We start from the raw sequence: 7,138 nt of genomic DNA, 5'->3' as shown, positions 1-7,138 counted from the left end.
TTTGAAGTTAATGTGGATGAGAATATTTTGGACTGGGTTATAGCATTGGCCTTAAAATCAGGGGTGTGTTTCCTACAATGGTGTGAACACTGCAGCTTCTGCTCTGTGCCTCAGCCTTGCTGGAAGTGAGATGAGAACAAAGCTCTGTGTGTTCTGTTGCTGTTTCACAGATTGATGCTTTGCAAAGAATCTGCATCCTTTGTAAATAGGCCTTAGTAGTGTTTGGTTAAAAAGTCGCAAAGATTTTGGGGGCTGTGATAAAGCCACATGTTCTGCATTGAAATCCTCTTTGTAGGAGCTGTCACAGCCAGGGCTATGCCTTATCTATTCTGGTGCTGAATGTTTCCATGGTTCCTGTGCAGGAAGTTGCACAAGGAGGCAAAAAGGGGAAGTGCCAAAAAGGGTGACTGCAGTCTGTGCTGGGTTGGCATCAAAACTGGGTGCTAAACTCATGGGGACTGTTGAGATGCTGATAAGGAGCTGAAGAGAGTTCATCCTCTCTGCATGGATGTGTGTGGATAGCTCCAGCTCTTGTGCTGACGTGGAATTCCTGCAGGAAATGGGAGGGCACCGGGGAGGCAGCTGTGTAGCATGAGTGTGATCTCTTACCTGAGCAAGGGAGGATGAAGGGAGAGCATCTCTGTTAAGGACAGCTCAGATGGGATGCTGATGCTGTGCTTTCCTTCCTCCAGCCTGCCAGCAGCAGGTTTTGTACAAATGTTTGATTTTAGCAGCTTAGGAAAAGGTTCTGCCCCAGAGGGTGGCTGGGCCCTGCCCAGGCTCCCCAGGGCAGTGGGCACAGCACCAGCCTGGCAGAGCTCAGGGCTGTTTGGACAATGCTCTGGGCACAGGGGGTGACTCTGGGCATGGGGCTGTGCAGGGCCAGGAGCTGCACTGGATGGTCCTTGGGGGTCCCTTCCAACTCAGCTTGTTCTGTGATTCTATGAAATGTTTGTACATCCTGGTCAAAAGAGTTTTGAGCCTTTTGGCATCAGCATTGTCCCCCATCTCCTGAGGTGCTGGAAGATAACCAACCCACCCCAGAGTCCCTAAGGGGCTCATGCCCTTAATACCTCAAGTCTCTAATTGTCCTTTTGAGCTACTCAAATGGTGCTTTTCTTGTCACAAACCTTTCTCTGCCTCTGACCATTGTATTCCTAAAACACCCCTGTGAGCAGGGGCTGAAGCACCCACCCATGTCCCACAGGTGATGTGAATTACAAATGGGCATGGAGAGTTGCACCTCAGCATGTCCCCAGCCAAAATGGGGGCATGCTGCAAAACTTCCTACATTCTATAGATGTATAATCCTCCCCACCACTCCCTGGGAAGGAGCTGCAGTGGCTCAAAGCTCTGTGCTGGTGTTGGACCTGTACATTGCCATGAGGGAATCCTTCTGCTCCAGCCCTACCTGTATTCCTTGCTCCTGTCTCTACAGCTTATTCCACCTGCGTGCTCAAAGCAACAAAACCCTTGATTTAAAAGAGTACAATAAAATGCCTGCCTCGAAGGATGACAAGGCATCTTTTGTGGGGGGTTCTAGTGTGTGTTCCTCACAAGCTGCACTCTAAACTATCACATGGGATTGGCTTTCTCAAGGACATGGCAGCACCAGTGGCTGCTCTGATGGCCAAGGTGGGAGGCAGGAGTGAAATCAGCTTTGCAGTGACTGCTCCTGTGGTTCACGTGGATGTGAAAAGCCAGGAATTGCCAGCACTGGGTTTTGAAGTGGAGGAGTGCTTGTTCCAGCAGATTTACCCTTTTCTCCTTCTCCAGGCACTTGTGCATCGCCTCTTTGTGGTTTAACAAAAAACCCAAACACACCTGTGACCGAATCTTGACTGAAATTCTCATGCCTGTCAACACTTGTGTTTTCTGCTCTGTGAAATGAATCTGAAGCTGCTCACTCTTGGAGAGTTGAGCGGGGCTGAACATCCGTACTTCACCTCCCTTTGGGGTCATCTGCCTGATCATTTGTTTTCACAGCCTCCCTCTCCTGTGCTTGGGCCAAAACCAACTTCTTCCCAAGTTCCTGCCTCTGCCATGGAGGAGAACAAAGGCTTCTTGTCCAGTGCAGCCACCCCTGCTCCCTCATGGGCAGCAAGGAGCCCTGGCTTTGCAAGGAGGCATTTCCACTTGCAGGGGATGGCTTGGCAGTGATCAGGCACTGGGGCTGCCAAGCCTCAGGTAGAATGTGGTGGGCAAGTTGGAGAAAAAAAACCCAAACATTTTCCACAAGCTGCAGTAATCTCTCTGAAAAAGGAGAACTGGAAATCCAAGCAGCTGTGGCAGTGCTGAGCATCAGACACCTCCTTCCCTGTGATCTTTGTGTTCCTGCCATGTAGCTAAAATAATTATTCTGTAGCTCAGGGAAGTCTTGAGCCCTAGCTTGGGCCTTCAGCATATAAGCCAGTCTGGAGGGAAGCAGAAACACTGCTATTGCCAATTTCCCCTATTCCCCAGCCTTTTTCTACCTGATCTGAGCTTAGAAAACCCCAAACAAACCCATTTTGCAGAAGCTGGAATTGCTTTCCCACTGCTTTAGGCTGAGTTAAGGATGAGGAGATGTGAGGAGCTGGTGGAGCAAACAGAGAAGCTGCAAAGGAGTTTTGTGGTCAAGCGGTGTGAAGGCACTGGCTGCTGGGCTCAGTGGCTGCAGCACAGAAACCTGAGGGGTTTCTCAGGACTTGGGGGGACAAGGGATATGGTGGGGAGCAGGTTTGGGGTAAGCAGGTGTGGAGGGGCAGGAATATACACACACATCTCATTTGGCCTCCTGAGTGCAGCCCTGGGAATGTTTGCAGCATTTTGTAGCTGCCAGGATCACCCCTCTGTGTCACTGTGTGCTTGGGCCTCTCTTGCTGCTGTAACAGAAATGACCACAAAATAGCTCCACAAAAATTCCTGACCAGCTTTTCCTTTCCACTGAGGAGAGCAGAAGCTCATTTAAAGCAGCTGGTGTGGCTTTTCAGGGCTTGGTGTTACTGTACCTGTAGGAAAAAATCAGGATATTTGTCCTGGGCAGATTTACCCCACTGTACTGCTCTAAGAAAGAAGTGTACAGGTTGCCACAGTTGTTCATATTGTGCCTTTTTAATGGAAAATATTCACAAAGAAAGAAGGGCTGGTTTGTTCTATCATTGAGTAACAAGATTACCATGAGCATTTTCAGTTTTTATGGCTGGGTAGAGTGGTCTGGGGTGATTTTTAAGCAAGCCCTTTCCTATTTATAGAAGCAGATAATTGGGTCAGATCATGGCTTAGCTCAAAACCCCAAGGAATTTTCCTCTGCGTGGTCATGAGAGTCTGAACCCTGTCACCATTTCTGCTGCCTGGTTTTATCAGGCTCAGTTTCTGAGCCTATTCTGTGACTCATCTGGTACCTAAAATGTGCTTCACTCTTCTTGGAAACCTGATTTAGACTGATTTGTGCTAGGCAAGGGACACAGGTGCAGTTGGACACCCAGGTGAGTCCCTCAGCAGCTCTCAGGTACCTTGGTCCATCTCTCACACCATCAAGGGAGACTTTGTCTCAGAAGAAGGGGAATTTAGGGCCATTATTATATACAGGTTTTGCTATGAAACCACTTTCATGGTTGGTTTTCCATGGTTTCCATCCCCATGGTTCATTCAGATGAAAGGAACTGAATGTGAGTTTGTAGCTCTGCAGCTGAAACTTTCTGCTGCAATGGAATATCCCCAGCCACTGCTTCTAACAGCTCAGGCTGCATTAGAAATTCCAATTATTTCAAATACCTGGGTGTGGATATTCTCAGTGCAGTCAAAGAGAGAACAGAGACAATTTCTCCAGGCTGAGCCTAGGAATGTTAGATGAAAGAATTCAAGCAATTATTATCTCTCTTTCTGTAACCATTGTTTATAGTTATGGTTCTTCACAGCCTACTATTCATAGATACCAATAATGTGAGATTATATAGTTTTCTACTTTGAGACCGATCCTGTCACACTTAGCAAGTGAGACCATAAAAGCTCAGTACTTTGTGCTAATAAAGATTCTTCTTGAGCCTTCTGACCCACCTGAAGGCTGGGGTCTGTCTCTCCATCCCTGACTCAACAGCATCACCTGGGTACCAAAACTGCCCCCGTGCTGGGAGGGATAAGAGATGCTGGATTTAGGCGGTGCTGTAAAAGCAGCTGAGGTGAAATGCCCGTGGCAGCGGCCCAAGGAGGGCTCTCCCTGGTTACCCAAGGCAGCCTGGCTCCGCTCCCAGCTGGAGCTCTGCGAGTTTCCCGTTGGCAGGACCGGGAGCGAGGAGCGGGCGCGCAGCCCCATCTAGCGCCGCTGCTGCGGCACCAAAACGGGGAAAATCCTCAAAAACAGCGCAGCGCACCTGGGCTGGCCATGGGTGTAATCCTGAAGGGAAGGGCACGGGAATGAGCCGCTCTCCTTGCTGAACACACGGGTGGGGCTCAATCCCAGACTCTCTGCTCTCACAGTGACTCTGACACACGCACACGCTTCTTTTTCCCAGCCCGGCCGTCAAAGGAGGAGTCAGGATTTTTCTGTTCTCATTCTCAAGGTTGTTCATTATTTCTTATCTATAACATCCTTTCTCTGACCTGCTGTAAGTCTGTTTGGCAGGTCGGGTTGAGGCACACTGGTGTTATCTTTTTATACTAAAAACTTCATGTACATTATTTACCATAACTTCCCAGTACTTATCACCTGTGTTAGACAGTGAGCTTCTACTCTAAACCAATCTAAAAGTGCCAACATCACCCAGATGTGCAGGAGTGGCAGTGGAAGGAGTGGAGCCAAGAAGAAGGAGAAAGGCTGGACACACCTGGATTCCTTATCTTAGCACTCCGAGCCCCCATTCTAAAACCTTTAAAAATCTATTTTTCACCCCGTGACAAACTAACTATTATTCTACTTAAACTCTTTTGACTTGTAATCCTTTATATAAAGGTTGGTAATTGTTTTTTCCAAGGGCTAAATCAAAGGCACAGGGGTCCTGGGCTCTGTGCCAAGGTCTCTGAGCCCCCTGGGCAGCCAGAGGAATTTCCTGGGTTCTGACAGCTCAAGATAAGGGATTTTATCCCGTGCTTGTGCAGCTCCGTGGAAGGGAGCAGTTTTCAGCCCTAGAGGGAGCAATGCTACACGGATTGTTGGTCCTTCCATTCCCCAGGGAGCTGGGCTGATGCACGGAGGTCTGTCCAGCCTGACTCAATCCTCTGTGTCACCAGAGAAATTTGGAGGGCAAAAAAACCCCCGAGATCTCTGAATTCGTGGCTGGCAAAGACATTTGGACAAGCAGAGACCAGCTAGTCCAGAGAAGAGCATGCAAAGGGTCAATAGCAGAGACAGTGATTACCTTCTTCCCTCTGCATCATTCTGGGGAAAAGACAAAGAGTAACAGACAAAAAAGCATCCTGGGAGGTTTAGGTTCAATAAGGAGGCTTTTCTAAGGTGAGATTAGAGAAGCATTAATGTGAATTGTGCTGGGAGGCCTTCCAGCACTGGAAAGTTTGAAGGCTGCACTGGATAAGCTCCAGGCAGGACTTCTTCAGCTGCAGCTGATCCCACTGTGGGCAGAGGATGGATTTAGCTGCCCTGGGGGAGGAAGGGAGTGTTCTTTCCAGCCTCTCTTTTGCCCTTTCAATTTAGTTTCTGCATGATATTAGACACTGATACTGGGGCAGTGGTTACTCACCCTTGCTCCTGAGGCATTTTTGGATCTCTCCTTGTAGGACATGCCTTGAAAAAGTCATAGAACTGGGGACAGACTCTTCCCTGTGGCTAAAGCTGATGCTGGGGCAGAGGGGAGGGAATGCAAGTCCTTGATTCAGAAGGAGCTGCAAGCGAAACCCCACCATGGCTGAAATTACAGCATCTTCTGGACTGATTTAAAATTATAAAAATAATTTTTTTTTCCTTCTTGGAAAAAGCACCTTATCAGCTTGAAGAGGTTGTTATTTAGTTGGAGATGTGTATTCAGGTATGTTTGAGCACTGGGGCTAGAACTTCCCTATCTTATTGAGTGGTGATTGGGAGTGTCAGCTTGGGAGAGGAGATCTGGGGACAAAAGAGACTCCCCATTGTGCAGAAATAAAGAGAAGGCTCAAAAATTGCAGGAAACCTGTTCTCTGCACTTCCATTTAATTTCTCTTTCCCCCTGTGAAAATAATGTGTGAAATGTGGAGAAGCCAGTTGGAGCCAAAGGATGTAATCGACCCTGACACTGTAAAACACTTCCCTGTGAAATCCTGCCTGCAGCCTGGCCAGGGAGGATTTGCTCCGTGGCTCATTGCACTCTCAGCTGGCATTTTGCTTCAGCTGCTCCTTGCACCTGCAGCAGGGCTGGCAGAGGGAGAGCTGCCAGTGAAACCTGCAGCACGGTGGGCTGGGTGGCACAGGGGATTTGTGTGTCAGTCTGGTACAACATACTGTCTTGGTTTGGAAAGACAGGAGGCTGCTAAGGAAGGCAGGAGCCTTCCCTGAAATTGAGAATGTAAACCCTCCCCACCCCTCTGAATTGTTATAAATTTTAAATTAAGGGGCTCTCAGGCAAAAATATGGGAGCAGGAAATAACGGTTCTTTAATAGGGAAAAGAAAAAAAAAAGGATAAAATAAACAATGCAGTACACTAGAACAACAGTGACAGAGTCAGAACAGAACCTGACACCCTGTGGGTCAGGGTGTTGGCAGCAGTCCCATTGGAATTGTGGCTCAGCCCTCCTGCAGTGTCAGGGGTGGTTCTGCTGGAGCAGGGATCCTGTAGAGAAGGATGTGCTCTTCCTCTGAAGATCCAGTGGAAGAAGAGGCAGCTGCTGTTCCTCTGGGGAATCACGTGGAGAAGCCATGCTGGTGTCTCAAAACCTCTGGATTATATCCAGGTAGGAATGCTTGGCTCCTCCCCCTGGGCTCACATCTCCAATGGGATGCTGTAGTTCTTATCAGCCATGCAGTGACATTCAATAGCTGTTATCAGCAGATGTCCCCTCCCGAGGGAGGTGTGAATGTGGTCACTCAGAGAGAGAGATAAGGCAAACTGCCCACTTGACAAAGGTAATCTGCCATGCAGATGGCAATTGAAAACATCTTGCATTGCAATTTTCAACACATAGACCTGGGGAAGCCCCCCAGGTGAGGGCAGGGGTGGGTTCTTTGCAGGC

The sequence above is a fragment of the Zonotrichia leucophrys genome, chromosome 4 (assembly GCF_028769735.1).
Source record: "Zonotrichia leucophrys gambelii isolate GWCS_2022_RI chromosome 4, RI_Zleu_2.0, whole genome shotgun sequence".
NCBI lineage: Eukaryota > Metazoa > Chordata > Aves > Passeriformes > Passerellidae > Zonotrichia > Zonotrichia leucophrys.
Note: the sequence above shows the minus strand (reverse complement) of the source record.